Genomic DNA, 17349 nt, shown 5'->3' with positions numbered 1-17349 from the left:
GAATGACGCTTTTAATTTTGATAATTCCAAGGCTACAAGCCTAAAACTGTTGTTTTCGTTGCCAGTTTAAACCAATATTAAGGGAGCTCAGTTTTAAAAAGATTGAGATTAAGTAATATAATAAAAAAAAAAAATGCGAATGTAAGTGCATGCATTGATATCTAGTTAGAAATCATGATTCGTATTGTCAGTCGTGTCTAACATTTTTCTTAAATCCAGAAACCTACCTAAATGTAAACTATAAACCTACCACGGAATATTAAATTGGGTCTTCCTTTTAATTTCCAATAAATTTCCTTCAGCTGGCTATAAATGGTCTAACATTGTGCCTGCTAATAATATTTAATTTAGTAAAGTCAGCAGTTGAGATGCGTACCCTCTGTTCTTTGACATAGTCATCCATCATCTTTGATGAACTTTTCTTGGATATGATCACCCTTTTACTAGCTGTTTAATTAACCTTAGGTGCTTTCGAATTCTGTTACAAATTCGGTTTAATTTTTTGTACTTAAATCAATTCTGTAAATAAAGAAAGCTTTGCCCATATTTTGTCATAATTGTTTAGAGAGGATGACGCATCACCGATAATTTTTTTTACCAATTACGCGTCGCGTAAAAATGAGAAAGTACGTTCACTTAATAATGTAACACTCAGCTCATCAGATGTATTATTTGAAATTATTTCGCACTCAACGTTTTTTATTCTGGAATGAATTGCCTTTCACTTGTCATTTTGCTTTTTGTTAGACAATCAAAGACGACTTAATTTTTGAAACTAGACGTTCCAAGAGCGCTTACTCGGGCTTCGTATCGCGATATCCCCCGTGGGTTGGGGAGGAGGACGAATGACGTTCAGACTACCTTCTGGGTCAAAGAGCATTCACTTACAGCATCACGGAAATGTAATTAGTAAGTCTAGTAAATCACGCGTCACGCGCTTGTAAAATAGCAAATCACGTTGACCGGTCCCGCGTCACGCGGATAATTTGGGTTCAATCCGTGACGCATCGCGCTGAAAATTTTGGGGCCATCTCGCGTCACTGAAAAACCCCTTGCCACCCTCTTTAGATTACTCATATCGAGATAGGGAAGAAACTAAAAGAAGAATAAGGTTTTGGGCTCTTTGGTTTTATTTGCCATGATTTCATTGGACAGAATTGGGGATGCCCTAAATTTCGTCCTACGCTCAATGAACATAACATAACATAACATAACATAACATCAACTTTATTTCAACACGATCAGTGTTTAAAGCTTCGCGCTTATAGGGTGGTGCATTTGAACTAGTCCTAAAACTAATATCTATTGCTAACTTACATACAAAACAAAAGTAAGATTACTAATAGTTAAATTATAAAAATTTGTACAATATATGTGATATAATCTGCAAAGATATCATTAAAAATAAAAATAGTCTTGATCACAAAAATTAACTGTTGAGGCAGATGTTACCTTAAAATGAGAATCTTTAAATTCAACGATCCTACTTAATCTTGAATCTATGCTCTTTCGTGTAGCATGAACAATAGGGACTTTAAGAAACCACGACGGCGACGCCAAGGAAGAGTTCGATTAAAAAACGAATTTCTACTCTTAGTCAGAATTTCAAAAATGGCTGCAGGAGCTTACTGTCTCATACAGCGCCACAGCTCAACTTCAGCATGACGTATAAAGTAGCCGTTGAGTTTCAAATGGAAATTAAAATAATTTGCCGTCGCGGTTTCGGTTCGCAGACGACGCAAATTTTGGCGATTTCACGTTGTTGTTTTGCATAGGACGGCTAAGAAATGTACAAAGTTTCAAAACTCACGTGCTGAGCTATTGTTCTGCCAATTAGATCTCTTGTTTTTCCTCGTCCTCGTTGCCGTCGCCGTCGTGGTTTCTTAAGGTCTTCACTGTCTGCATTCCTAGACGTAATTGTATTCCAAAGAACAGCCCCTCTATAAGTTACTGAACGTTCTAAATAGCGAGATTGAAATCTTGGTATAAGAATATTATCTGACCCCCTTAATGAATACTTCGCACCACTCGACCTCTTAACAATAATATTTTCGGACAGTTGTTCTGGTAGCAAATCATTGTATGCACTGTGTACTACCTTAAACAGTTTGGTCTCATAAATATAATCTAAGGAGTGCCATTTAGCTATCTTTAGAGAGTCTGGCAGCCATTAAAACTGGCAGCCATTTACTTGATCGACTTGTGTCCTTAATGGTCCAATGTCGTACTGGTCTCCAGTTGATGTGTTCTTTTTATGATTGTTGGCATCCGTGATGCATCGATACACCAGGCCAGACTCAATATGTTTGAGCTTCTTGTATTGGCTGGTACCACATAGAACGCCCTACCGCTTTCTCTTTTTCTCTTCGCAACCATGGCTAAGCGGGTGAAACGGTTGGTTGCTGGTTGCTTAGCTCGGGTACCGTGAGAGGCTGAGACGTTGTATTTCAGATCTTACACTTGAAGGATACGCACACGTAGAAAGAATTTTTGACTGTATGACTCATAAAAAGTATCTATAATGACATTAGCGAGTGAATAAGACCAAGAGTGACTTTTGACATAACGGCATGTGATTTGTAATTCCAAGTCTTCTTACCATTCCATATTCCATTCCAGAATTTTCACCTTCCAAATTCCGGGCTAGTTCTAGTCTTTTAGTCTTCCGCATAATTAACTCGATTGTAATTTCTCTTTCCTTCGGCAAGCACATTTCCCGTGGCGAGGCGTGTTCAGAGTTTGTTGTTGTTTCTCTCGGTAAAACCGAGTCTTTTTCTCGCCAGCGAGGTTAGTCAGCATAGAATTATTAGTGATCTCTCAATTTTCAGAAACTTATAAACCCGATGTTCGTTAGTTTGGCTGGTTTCACCCATAACAGGTTTATTCCGTGTTCGATTTCGGCGGTAGTAGTGCACGGTGGTTCGAAGCATTGAAATGCAGTCAGTTTTGCGTTGAAGTTTTTGTGCTTAATAGTGAAAAACATGAGTGTTTTGCAATGATTTCTTATAGGATTTGCGCTGAGAGTAATATCAGAGACACCAGGATCTTGTGGTGGACTACGCAACGAGTTTAAATCACTCAGTCAACTGGTAGGCGTCGTTCTTAATAATACTAGTGAATACGATTGAAAATGCGATGGACGCGTTCCCATCGATATCGGTCAACTGATTTGGTTAAATTCCTGAGGTAGTTCATGTTTTACGTAGATTTCATCATGTCTAGATGTTTGATTATATTCCCGGTGCTTTAGATTTCTAGATGAAATAATCAGTACAGTGTCCCCTAAGGGAGAAACATGACTAGTAAGAATGTAAACCTCTTAACATATAACTGAAAATTCTTCAATACAAAAACAGATCAAGTTCAGCTTTTTTGCACTAAACTTTCCACGAGATTTGGTAGATTTCCTCTCTTCGAGGAATCATTTAAAGTAAAACTGCTAAAGAGCTAAGTGATTAAGACTCACTAATCTTTAAGACCTTATATTAGGTACACCTGTGATGTTAGAATATATGTAGAGTTTCAATATATAGTGAATATTTCACAGACTTATTAGTGTAATGGAACGGTAAACTTTGTGAGTTGTGCAGATTTCTCTAATGTATTCAGTTTATATGTGCACGATCCTTCGCAGGAAAGCACTATTTAAGCAATAGTGAAAATCAGACCTGAAAAAAATTCAGGCCTGTACGGGATCGTGCACATATACGTTTCATAACCGCAGTTCATATTTATGTATTTTCATAAGTTTGTTGTATTCAGTTTAGTTTCCACTAATTTGCATTTTAACACAGTCAGTGTTTGTTACTAAATGTCAAACTTGTCAGCAACTTCAGTTATACAATATAGGCATCATGATTATTAATTCAATAATTCCTTTGAGATGCTGAGATGTTGATTGTTAATTCATTACTTTCTTTGAGATGTTGATTGTTAATTCATTACTTTCTTTGAGATGTTGATTGTTAATTCATTACTTTCTTTGAGATGTTGATTGTGGAATGTTTCTAATGATACAGGGTACTAAAGCAGAGAATTATTCATCTTGTATAAAGAATGTGGAAGTTTGATTTATCGGTGTGGCCTTCAAAGCAACTTTTTGTGAATTAATTAGGCAAATGCTACTCCAGGCTCATTATGTAGTACTAGCTGGGATATCAGCAATGTTCAAAGCATCATGTTCATTGGAAACAGAATAAGAAAGAAAATAGATTTTGAGCTCAGATGTGACACATCTTGTCAATAGGACAAGACAAAGACAAAAAAATTGCAGTCCTCATATAATATAACGTAAAGACCATCACATTCTAGACCTCATGGAATACTCCACCTCCTAGCATCAAATATTTTACGGTCAGTCATGCCAAAACTGTTTCAAAATTATGTGACCTGTGTGGTGCAAGTGCTAGGATCTACAGTTTCAAAAGCGTTCTATGAGAATAAGAATTGTGGTAGTGTAAATGTTTAGTCTGTACTGGTCATTTTTCTACACTAGGAATTCAATTATTTATTATTTAAAGTGTTCAAAAAAAGAAAGTCAACTTTTATTTCAAAAGAAGCATCTAACTCATTTATGAGGATCCATACAGGTTAATGCCAATCAGAGGGGGGTTTAATTACCCAACTTATTGCTGCCTAAAGAATCATGTTACAAGTTTTCCACAAGCTCAAAATAATTGTTAGGAAAATTTTCCCCATCAGCTCTTTTGTACTCATGGTTGTTTGATACCCATTTTTCCCTGCTGCATCAATTCATACCCAGTCAGTTGAGTCATTTTGTACCCATTTTAATAATTTTAACTCTTTAACTCCCATGAGTGACCAAAACAGAAATTCTCCTTACAATATCAATACAAAATCAAGCAGGCAAGTGATGGGAGTAAAGAAGAGTGTCAATTATGGGACTACCATCTTACTAAGAGCTAGAATTTCAAGCAATGGGCGACAGATAGTAAGGAGAAATTATAATACTAAATTATAATAAAAGAGATCTTTTGAGTGAAAGGGTTAATTAAGTGTGATTAAAGTTAGGATAAATTAAATCATTACCATTAATAACAAAGGAGGGGAGGGAGGTGAAATCACACTTACATTTCATTAGATTTTATCATTAAAATAGTGTCAAGTATAAACAACAGACTTTTGGATTGAAAATATCACACTTACCTTTAAATGTGGTAGCAAAGAATTTTGGTTTTTGAGATCACAAGTATCCATTACGCAAAAGAATTCTTCCTGTATTTTACTTGCTTGACTCTACTAACTTGTCATCCACAACAACTTGACATCTGTTCACATGCTTGAGGTTGAGGTATTTTGAATGAGTGCATATTGGAACAGTTAGGAATCAACCAGTAGTTTGGGTACGAATTGACTCAAATTGGGTGCAACTGAGTGCGAAACGAGCATGGATACAAAATGACTGGATAGTCAAGAAAGGTGTAGATGACAGTATGAAGAATATGCAGACTGATGTAAGGGCATAAATTAAGGGTTAAAAGTTCAGAAAGCTGAGAATTTTTATATTTGTGATAAACAATAATACAATTTACTTTAAAAGACAAATGTAATTGTTTGTCTCATGATGTGGTAATTCGGATGTGGATCACCAATTATTTTGGACTTCATACTGCTAGTCTTCTTCAGGCAATGAAGTCAATAAGTATATTCATCATTTAGCAGGTTGTTGTGCTCAGCTGTGATTGGATAAAATTCCATGGCTGTGGTCTCCTGCTGTTGTGTTTTTTTATCATTGCCATGTGGGTTTCTGAATGCAATATAATGTTTTGAAAAATGAAGTGTTCCCTCTCTTTCTTTCTCTTGTGTTTGATCTTATTGTACATACAGTAAATGTGTTTATTTTGTAAGGAAAATGAAATTATGGCTAACTTGAACAGTCAAAAACAGTGAGGTACCTCCTCTGACCCAATGTAAGTTCCTCTATGGAATTTTGGCATTGCACAAGTTTGATTTCATACAACTTTACATCACTTTTTTTGGCTTTTTTTTGCATTGGTATTTATTTCTTGCATTTTTATCACAATAATGTTATACATTACCAGTTCTTCATGTTATGCATTTATTCTTAGTATATTTATCACGGCCGGTTAATAATACTTTACTAGAAAGCATGTTACCACAATAATGTATTCTTTTTTAGGAAGTATTTTATATTAAGTAATTTATATTCTCATTATATTAATATATAGTATCTGTATATTCTTAGTTAACTGTATATGTAGAATTTTATATATCTGAATGTATTTCGTACGAGTGGCTGGCTCATTGTACATCTCGAATTGAAATGAATTTACCTATCTACCTATCTATCTACTTGTTATTTTCTTTTTCCTTGATTGATTACAAGTGTGACGTAAGCTTCCATACCCATCTAGTTATAGTAGTTCTAATGGGGCACTGCAGTACTCTTTCTGAAAACTTTCTTCCTTTTTCTAATTTATTTCTTTGCTATAGAGTCAAGGCTGTGCTCTAAGAAAAATTGAAGGGAGCCCAGTGCTCTTAAACTGTGAAATCAAGGGTGCCCAGCATATGCTTTTTTAGGAAAAAAGTAAGATTCCTGAGTTGCCCAAAAGCAAAAGTAAGGTGCCAGGAGCCACCGGGCGCTGCTAGAGCACAGCCCTGAGAGTTGGCTTCTAATGCTCCTACTGCCAGTGTAAACTAGTGTCAAGGGAACACAGTATTTAACAGCCACTGACTATAAATATCAAGAATCTGCTGACAGTTGCAAAATTTTGTAATTAATTTTTTCTTTGGTAAAGTAGATTACATTTGTGCCTCTTGCTTTGTTAATGAATGTGATAGTCTTAAGTAAGTTCAGCAGATTAGATGTGTACCTTCCATCTTTTTATTTTAATTCACTAATGTGTCTTCGCTCTGATCACCCTTAACATGTAACCTGTTGTTTAAAACCAACCAAATTCATTAACCCTGTAAAATATGGGATGACATTTTCTTTCCATGTATTAGTTGATTATATTATTTCTACATGCTTGTTTGATAAGCTTGGTAACCACCTGTCCTAGTGAGGATGACACCATACTAAACATACGTATATATATTTTTTGATTTTGCTCAACAAAGTATTTACCACAGTACATATTGATGAATTTCAGTTAGAAACTGTTAATAATGAAGTATCATCTGAGCTTTTGTAAATTTAGTTCATAACTGAAAAATGGTTGAAATGGTAACGTCATAGTGTAAAGCTTAAAAGAAGGTTAATTATCAAGGTTTGTCTCCTGATGTCAGTCCTTTTGATTGGAGGTGAATGGTTTCATGCTTAATTATAACATAACCAAAATAAAGCGCGCGCTCTGATTGGTCAATTTAGCGTCCCCCATTTGCCCATGGGTGTACGCTGCTGACGTGAGCAAATGCAAAGACTATTTTTCCGCGGGTGCTTGTTTTTTCTGGTTGCATAAGATTTGTTAAATAAAAGGGAACTCTTTAGCTACAATGTATCAATGTTATGTTATAAAACAAATGGTAAACACCACAGCATACACTATTGAGTTATGGATGCACTTGGGAGGTTTGCTAAGCACTCAAGAAGTTAGAGTCGCTCTCGGCTATCGCCTCGAGCGACTCTTACGCTTTTTTCGTGCTTAGCAACCTCCTGCGTGCATCCATAACTCAATAGTGTACGCTGTGGTGTTTACCATTTGTTAATTGGGCAAAAAGATTGAATTGTCAGTCACATGCTTCTGTTAATTTTGGTTTGGTTTAATGGATGCAGATTTTAGAAATGCTTATTAAACATAAAGTGTGGGAAGGTGTGGCTATTTTCTTTGCTAATTCTGATGGTGTGATGATGAAGACAGGGTTGTTCCACAAAGTATCTGGTATAAAGAATGTTTTGCCTTTGCCAGGTTGCAATAATGCAATTGGTGAACAACTTTTTTTAATATTGATAAATAATCAATTGTGAGTTGATGGTGAAATTAGTATTTGTCTCAGTGTCATACACATATTAGGTTTATTTAGCGCTTAGTAGGGTTATTTTGTCTATTACTTCTTCCCTGGTAATGAATTCATGTGTTCCAACCTCACTGTGGATGCCAAATTAATGTATTCTTACTGTATTTATGGTCTGTGTGTTTGCAAGCTTGCTATGAAATATAACTTTTATCTTCCCGTGAGATGATAGCTGCAGGCATTAGAGACCCGTATTTTTTTTTTGACAAGTGTACATGTATAGGCTGGTCTCCCCTTCCTTGTACTGACCATGCTTTTGACCTTCAGTAGTAAGTTATCTTATAGGTTATTTTTTAATTTGTTGTTCTCAGGATTCTCTGATCCCACGTACTCACATTCTTCAGTTACTCAGCTGTCTCGTTTGTCTGACCCATAAGCTTTTGGAATGCCAGCGTGACATCACCAAAATGTGACTGCCAAAGGGTTTTAAGTGATGCATAAAGGAGCTCAGGTCACCACTGAACTATAAATGAATAGAATCCATCGTAGTGAAGTTATCTGGAGGAGCGGATATGGAAATACAGGAATAATCTCTTTTTGAAGGGGTTGAAATGATCATAAAATTTTTCACGTCTTAATACAGCAGTTTTGGTGATAAATAATGCTTTTGTTCAATTAATTTCTATACATACATATATAGGTAGGTTATTCCTGAAGACCGCGTAAAGAATTCCTACTACTTAAAAGATGTTAGGTTCCTTTAAATGGCGTTTGAGGAGTTAGTAAGCTAACTAGCAGGGTAGAAATGTCCATAAAAGGGTCTTACTCCTCTTTCCGGTACGAGTCTAAGAGAAAAGCAATAACATATTTGTCATATGTTTCTTTCACAAAACATGCAGCTACACCTGATGACTAAATCTTTGTATTTTGGACCAAATGGCATCAGCTGCTCCCTTACCTCTAGCCGGCTCTGTGGAGAAGACGAATGGAGCAAAGCTCAGCCGCCTTCTCATCGATGGTGGAACAGCAGTTCTAAGGAGCATTTTTAATAGACATCATCCCCCAGCAAGTCTTTCGGCCGCGTTTAATGCAAACTATTCAACTCTCAACAATCTCTTGAGAAGAAGGATCCTTCATAGACCTCAATGGGATCTATTGTTTCCTCCAAGTGGTACTCCTCCGGACTCCCAAACATTTGATATCACTCTTTTATTTCTTCTCTTATCCAACATCTGTGGTCTCTCCCCACCCCACTCTGGTTGGCATTCTAATCCACCTCCCAGTGACAGCTCTCTTGAAGCAAATCTTGCTCGTATGAAGTTTTACCGCAATCAGTTGTATGGCCATGTTTCCACAACTGGTGTTGCTGATCCAACTTTCTCAACTCTCTGGCAGGAGATAAGTGCTGTTCTTGTTGTTCTTGGCTTGCAGCAGGCAGAAATCGATAGATTACAGGCTGAGCACAGTGGAGAGCAAGAGTTCATTGATGTATTGCTTGAGTGGGCAGATACGGAGGAAGACATAAAATCTCAGCTGAAAGACATGCGGGACATGCAGGCTAAAGTGCTTCAAACTGTAGAAGGTTTGAAAGGGGAAAGAGAAGGGCTCAGAAGAGATGAAATTCTTACGAAACTTGCAAAGGTTGACCCTTCAAGTGATATAAGTGATCACGCAGGTAAATATGTGGAGGGAACTCGTTTGTCGGTCTTTGCAGAAGTCGAGAGGTGGTTAGAAGACAGGAGTTCTCCAAATCGAGTGATTGTTATCACTGGAAATGCGGGGATGGGAAAGTCGGTAATCTCGGCTGTCTTATGTCAAAAGATGTCAAAAGCTGGAAGATTGTCAGGGAGCCACTTTTGTCGGCATAACAAGGCGCGCCGAAGAAATCCGAAAGTGCTGTTGCAGTCCTTAGCCCGTCAGCTTTCAGATTCACTACCAGAATACGAGAAAGCTCTCGTGAAAAATCTTTCAGGAAATCTGGGCGTGGGGATTAACGACATGGAGGTGGAAGAACTGTTTGAATCGTTGTTTGGAGAGCCTCTTTTAGATGTAGAAGACCCAGGCTTGATCCATCTCATGATAATAGATGGCTTAGACGAAAGCGAATACCAAGGACGTAATGAGCTTTTGAATGTGATTGCCAATTACTTTAAGACGCTTCCGCATTGGATTCGACTTGTCGTAACAACGCGACCTGAAATGAACATCTCAGAGAAGCTTCAAGAATTAAATCCCTTACTACTGAAACCTAATGATCAAGAAAACTTGATGGACATCAGACTTTGCTTTAAAGAACAGCTGAAACATGTTCTGCAATCCGATCGCCAAGATACCATTTTAGAGAAGCTTGTTGAAAAATCAGAAGGAGTCATGTTATTTACCTACTACTTAATAGAATTCATTGACAAGAATGCTCTTCGTATGAGTGTTGATGAACTGATCAAAAGCAGCTTGCCATCAGATATATCGTCAGTTTACCAAAACTATTTCAAGCGCCTGAAAACTGAGCTACAGAAAGAAGTGGGCATTACCGAAGTCCAATTCTATGATTTCTTAAATGCCCTTGTGGCAGCAAGAGAACCATTGCCAATGGATTTTGCTTGTAAGTTGTTTCTTTCCAAAGAATGGTCATCCGCTGATGAGCAAAAAGTACGCGACGCAATAGATTGTATATCGGCTCTTCTACCTATCGAGGGCGAGTGCATTAACTTCTTTCACAAGTCGGTCAAAGACTGGTTGATTGAAAAGTCTACTTCAAGGCAGAAGAAGTTCACAGTGAACGAAAGAGAATGTCAACGCGTCATTGCAAAGGTTTGCACCGATGAACTAGATAGTTTGAAACGTAAGGGGATCCCGAGGTCAGGATTGAAACAGACGTCGAGGTATGCCTTGCAGCATGGCGTTCAGCATATACTTGAGGTAGAAAAGAATGCTCGACCATATTGCCTCGACGGCATTGTCAAAAATTATGTTTTGAACATAGAATTGACGTATGCAAAGCTATCTGTGAAGAGTACAGCCGCCACTGAAGATATTCTCTGCGTACAAGAGAAGGAGGATATAAATGCATTGTCAAAGGATTACAGAAGAGCCCTCGAGACGTTGTTATTGCTGTTGCGAAGGCATGTGAGTATTTTATCACAAGTTCCTCATGTTATCTTTCAAACGTTGTTGAATGAAGGAGGACCTGAACTGTCTGCAGAGGCATTAAGCCTGCTGAACACCAAGTATGCGGACTTACCATATATGGAATACTTGCGAAAGAAGGAAGAAGGAGAAGCAGTTTTAATGCGGTTTTATACTTCAGATAAAGTGGTCTGTTTTGACGTTTCACCAGATCTACACTACCTGGTGTGTGAGTGTAAAGATGGCACAATTCATCTGTGGTCCCTACGCACCGCCCAGCTCCTGTGGAAACGGGTCATGCAAGTACCCAAAATTTACAAAAGAGTCTCCAAAGAGGTCCTACCGGGATTTTTTTTATGTGTACCGAAACGAAGAATGGTCTGACCCCTTGTCCTTCTACCGGTCAGTAGTTTTCCATCCAACCTTAAACCTGATCTTACCAGGGATTCTTTGCCAGGCTTATACTTTGGCCGGAGACCTGAAACCACTCTTTCTTACGAGCAAGTGCCGGTTTAATTTGTGTTCAATTTCTGGGGACAAAACCACGATGCTGACTGACTGTCCAAACCGGAAGAAGTTTGTCACCCAGTGGAGTCTAAAAGATGGAACTGAAATCACTCGTTTTTCCCACGAACGCGATATTTTATCCTTTGCTTGGTCTCCTAGTGGAAGGCTGATGGCGATCGCCGATTGTGCGCGTTGCATATACCTGATTAACACACATGATGGATTAAAGACTCTGATACGGGCTGACACTCCAACAAACTGTGGTATGTTAAAGTTATCTCCTGATTGCCGGTTCCTATTCGGTTTGTGTTCTGAGAGGGCTGAGAATGAGATTGCTGCCAATTGCCAGATTATGTGTTTAGATATTGAGAGGGGCACTGAATCAGTATATGATGTTTTTAACTTTTCGATGATGATGAGACTCAGCCGGTACGCCTTAGCATTTCAAACTTGCAATGCGAGTGGCTTTTTATCAGGAGATCCCTTTTGGTGTCAAGGAATTCCCCCTTATCTTGTGACGTTTGCTCTTGTACTAAATAAGGAGCTGTTTATAGAAGCTTCCCCTTCGAGTGATGTAATCAAAATGTTTAGGCTTAACGACGCAAGGAAGGGGAGAGGTGAAAGTAGCGATGAAGCGGAGCAAGGCACAGATCTTGATGACCTTACGGAACAGAGAGGCGAAAATAACGATCTAACGGAACAGAAAGCTGAATTCGCTGGCCTACCAGAAGAGGTAGAACTTGTTGATTTAGATAACCCACTAGAAATTGACGATATTCAGGAACGGAAAACTGACAACGATGTCTTGTCAGGACGGAGAACTGAAGTTGTTGATCTACTGGAGCCGAGAGCTAAACTTGACGACCTACCAGAACAGAGAGCTGAGCATGGTGGTTTAGTAGAACATGGTGCGAAACTCAACAACATCACAGAAAAGAGAGATGAGCTTGATGACGTTGTGGTACAACGAACGGAATTTAATGACCCGCCAGAAAAGAATATTGAACTTCTTAACTCAATGGAGGTGGGTGTTAAACTGGTTGAACCACCAGTAATATTGGAAATTGACCCTTGGGTCCTATCAGAGAATGGAGCTGATCTTTACGACTTTTCGGAAAAGAATTCTATAGTTCCTGACCAACATGAACTCGACGACTCAGATGAACTTCTCTTACATGAACTTGATCTCTTAGATGATGTGGAACGACAGGGACCTTTACTGGAGGACATAGAGAAAAGCGGCTTTTCTGATGTTTTCCTCCCTAGAAAAGTTTATTTCTCTATTGATGGCGGCTCTCTCTATGTTGTAGTGGGTACAACGATACAGGGGATAAATCTTAGGACTGGGGATATTTTTAATAAAAGGCATAAGTGCGAAAGGCCTTTTTTTGATATTACCGATCTTGTTCTTGTGCCCGTCAAAAGAGGTGTCTTATTTAAAAGAGAGAAGTCGCTTGAGTTGTGGAACTCTGAGCTGTCTGTTTGTATTCAAAGGTGGCCTACCTTTGACGCCGCCTACGATATTGTACCCCTATCAGAGGAACGAATCGTCATTAAAGATCTGTCTTCCTTTAGTCAGAACTTGAAAGTGACTGTTCTAGATACAACAAGTGGAAAAATTGTTTCAATTATTGGAAATTTTGATGGTACATTTTTGGCATGTAACAGTAAATGTGAAGTGCTAACCTATACTGATGGGGACTCAATGCAGCTGCGGTGTGAAAACAGAGTGTTGTGGGAAACTTCTCTCCATCTCGATCGGCGACACATAATATGCAGTTCTGTTATTTTTTCTCCTACTGAGGAATACTTTATCATTTCTGATAAAACTGACTCGTACGTCTTCGATGTAGTTTCGGGAAAAGTGATTTCTCAATTGAAGGACACGAATGTAGATTCTACAAAGTTTATCAGCAACGAGGACTGCATTGCGGGCGTTCATGCTTCATATCCATTAGGTCATTACTGTCTTCGATTATACAACGTGAAATCTGGTGATCTCCTGAGTGAAATTGTGGAAGAACGATTGGTTTCAAGTTTTGCAGCTTGTCCTTGTAAGCGCTTGGTCGCAGTTGGCCTTATGAACCCCAAGGACTATTGTGAAATCATTAAAGTGAAGCTTCCAGGCGATAATGAAAAGAAGAGCGACAAAAGGTCAGTTGAAACAACGATTATTTGGAGACAGAAAAAGAATAATGATGACAATGGTATAAAAATTCTTTATTATTCAACTACACTTCGTCGAGTATAAATAACGCCTAAGACGAGTACAAATATCACGCGGTATTAAAACTCCAGAGAACCGGTTAGACAGGTTTTCTCGCATCGCGTAAGCGACGAATTGGAATGAGGTTACAAACAAAAAGGCGGACAATTTAAATCATCTTTTTGACGACGAAGAGTCGGAATAGCTGGGGGATATTGATCCAAGTTTATAAGATAAATCGAACGAGGACGACATTGAAATTTCATCATTTATTGAAGAAAATAGAAACAGCTACACGACACAACTCGTAAAAATACTCAGCGATACTACACAACAAAGCGTCCAATAAGATATGTTTATTATCCAACTATACTCAGTAGAGTACAAATAACCCCATAGACGAGTACAAATATCACGCGGCTCGTCAAAATACGACGCAACTCGTAAAAATACTCAGCGATACTACACAACAAAACGTCTAATAAGATATGTTTATTCACTGTAATCACGAAAAGCATTAACAAAGATTATGACAAAATGCTTGAAAATCGAAAAGTACATATAAATGCAAAAGCTAGCGGATGCACGCTTCGTCTTCGATTTGGTGGCAGTCGTCGATGAAGTCTACTATTTTGTTAGAAGGTGTCCATGAACCCCTTACACTTGTGTGCACCGATCTTAATATCTCAATATGACAATAGTATAAAATGATTAAAAAAAAAGAGAACGAATGCAAATGGCGCTAAATCTACGCAATAAATAACAGTCGTGTCTCGCAGAAACGTTTTTCGTCTACATGGATAAGTAAGCCTATATTAAATACAGACCCTCGAATTTCTAAATATTATTTTTAAAAATTTATTTCTTATTTTTAGCATTTTTTTAGTTCTAGTATTCTGCCGCGTTCCTGGATGTTATGAATGTTCATTCGTTTTTTAATTTTTTTTTTGGTTTTTTGCACTTTTTTCAACAACCCGCTTCTGCGTTTTATTGTTCCACTTAGTGATACCATGATACCAAGTTGATATTTTATTTTCCTTTGCAAGGTTTTTGCTTTTCCCATCGTGAAGGACGTTTTTCTCATAAACCGTTCATTGCCGGCTTTGAATAACAACTAATCACCAGTTTACTCACCGCTAGCAACTAAAAATACTACATTAATGCCTTTGACTTAACTTTCATTATTGAAATTTTTACTCAAGGTTGATCTTTCCAAAATACTGAAGTCAACAAAGATTTGCAGTTTTGTCGCAGAATGGAAAAGACATTGGCAGAAAAGGCTGTATTCCGCTGATTCCTATGCTTTGGAGTGGTCACGATTTGCAGGCCCCCCACCTCTGAACGGGAGAGACCGCTGACCAAAGTCAGCTCGAGTACAAAAATGATGTTAGTGACAAAAGAATTGACAAGCTGTTCAAGGTCTCAGTTAATACTTATTCTAAAAAGGGACCTAGATGATTGTTTAGAGCTATTCACGTTGAAAACGTTACCGAAAGCTTTTTACAGAGACCTCATAAGTATGCTTAAGCGTTCCTAATGTAAACTGAAGACGAACATTAAATGATTTATTTTATTGCTCTTCTGGTGTTAAATCAACCAGCTACAAGCTAAGAAATTGTTTTATGGACGCTGAGTGCAGTTAGCATTTCACGTTCATTTACGAGTATAATTTCAGGGAGCTTGTTGCGACTTGTTAAACTTGTTAGACTGATTCTTCGTTAGAAACGAAAAGTTCAGTAAGGTCTTAACTTCATTTTCTGCCAAATAACTTTTACAGCTTGAGACTTTTAGAGAGTACCACCTGTGATGCTCTCGTATTTTAGTTTATTTTCTCTATTAATAGAGGTACTTTCAACTTTGTGTAAATAAGAAATCAGCGAAATTTATATCCAATTTATGTGTACATGAGTCATACCAGCCTGGTTGAAAATGGAACCAGAATGACCGTGCGGCGATCGTTTTTCCAGGGGAAAAAAAGGATACTCAATGCGCCTATTTTTGCATTTAAATTAGTTTGCGTATATTTTTCAAATTTGATGACAATACTTGATGTTTTAAAAAATACCTTCTTCTATCAGAGAGGAAGGGCTGTAGTCACTCAAAGTAAAGTAGTGTTACAATAAAATGTAAACAGAGAAGGATTCGATGTCCAGTTGATGTGAAATTCAACGAGCATAGCCCAGACCTCCAGTAGGGGCGTGTAGTCAGTGTGGTAAGATGTCTGTGTCAGTCAGTGTATCGTTGTATAGTTAACTACACCAGGGTGATGAGAGGCTGAAACTGTTAGCCTTTTGTCAACTCCCCCCAAACATACGCTTGGCCCAAACAGTCTGACCATCTAGAGGGTTAGAAATAAGTGCAGGTGAATCAAAGTCAAAGTTTTCTTTTGTTTTCGGTGTTAAAAGTGTAAGTTTCTAGCACAAATCGCGAAAGCGAGTTTTTCTTTCAAATCCCGCGCCCGATTATAATGTTTGACATGTGATTTTTATACATTTTGTACCTGATTGGTGCATTGGAAATAACTCTGGTTACCTAGCACGTGATCACTGATGTGCATGCTTGAAGTCACGCTTGTTGGACTTTCGGCCGAGCCTGCACGCAATGTTCTTTATTTCTATTAGTTCCTAATTAATGCAAAACGTCCTTGAATTTGAGAGCCAAGGTCCTTGAAAATGCTTTAAAAAGTCCTTGAAAGTCCTTGAATTGGGTTCCTGAAAAAGTGTAAGAACCCTGTTTTAAACACCTGGATCAGATAATCTCCCCCTCTAATTAGGAGCCTGAAATTTGAAGGGTTCGTCCTTCAGTCGGGGCGTTAGCGCACGGTCCATTACTTGGGATATTTCTTTAGAGAGAACTTAGCTGATGATCATTTCCTTTATTCTCATGAACTTAATGTTTGATCCAGGGTTGAAATTTTAAGGAAAAATTAGATGCTAATCACTCATAGAGGTAAAAGATACCTAAATCTCTAGCCAAAACTGCTTGCCCATGCATGACAGGTTGGTTTTCAACGTTTATTACATGCATTTTATAGGTTCGCGTATCCCCTGGCAAGGGCCAACATATTTATCGATATAAACGGCCTAATTTACCGCCGATAGAGTAAAGTTACAATCATGACCGGACTGGATTGATGAGGGGAAACAAGAGGGGAAAGAGGAGGGTGGAGAGGGGAAAGAGGAGGGTGGAGGGTGGAAGGGGACAACTGTCCGAAATAGGAATTTTGGTGATCCAGGAACATGTTCCATAGTGTTGGAAGTGTTTTCCCTCCATCATTCCCATCTTCACTGCGGAGGAAGAATGTTAGCAGATCCCCAAAATGAAGTGCATGATTCAGTCAGGTGTTTCCCCGACTTTAATGGCTAACATTTGTGCTGGACTATCGTTACTTATGCAAAATTAGATAAAAACGTTTGAAAGAAAGTGAGTACATTTGCTAGCAAGCTGGAATGGCCGAGACAATTCCTCAGTGGAATTGAAAGCCAAGCGATACAACCTTCGACGGACTCGAGTCTTCGTCCCTCCTGCAGCAAAGACCTGTGGATTTATGAACACCTTTATACCTTCTTCAGTTG

General features: G+C 38.3%; 1 non-coding gene across 1 annotated transcript; it reads left to right on the top strand.

Moving 5' to 3' along the window:
• Positions 1–2629: 2629 nt before the first annotated feature.
• LOC111325967 (uncharacterized) lies at positions 2630–15915 on the top strand. The gene is made up of 4 exons (XR_015994112.1): positions 2630–2787; positions 3010–3089; positions 8835–13722; positions 14977–15915. It is a non-coding gene; the product is annotated as an uncharacterized LOC111325967 (transcript).
• The last annotated feature ends 1434 nt before the right edge of the window (positions 15916–17349 follow it).

Source organism: Stylophora pistillata, chromosome 12 (assembly GCF_964205215.1).
Source record: "Stylophora pistillata chromosome 12, jaStyPist1.2, whole genome shotgun sequence".
Lineage (NCBI taxonomy): Eukaryota > Metazoa > Cnidaria > Anthozoa > Scleractinia > Pocilloporidae > Stylophora > Stylophora pistillata.
This window is presented reverse-complemented; position numbering and strand designations above follow the sequence as displayed.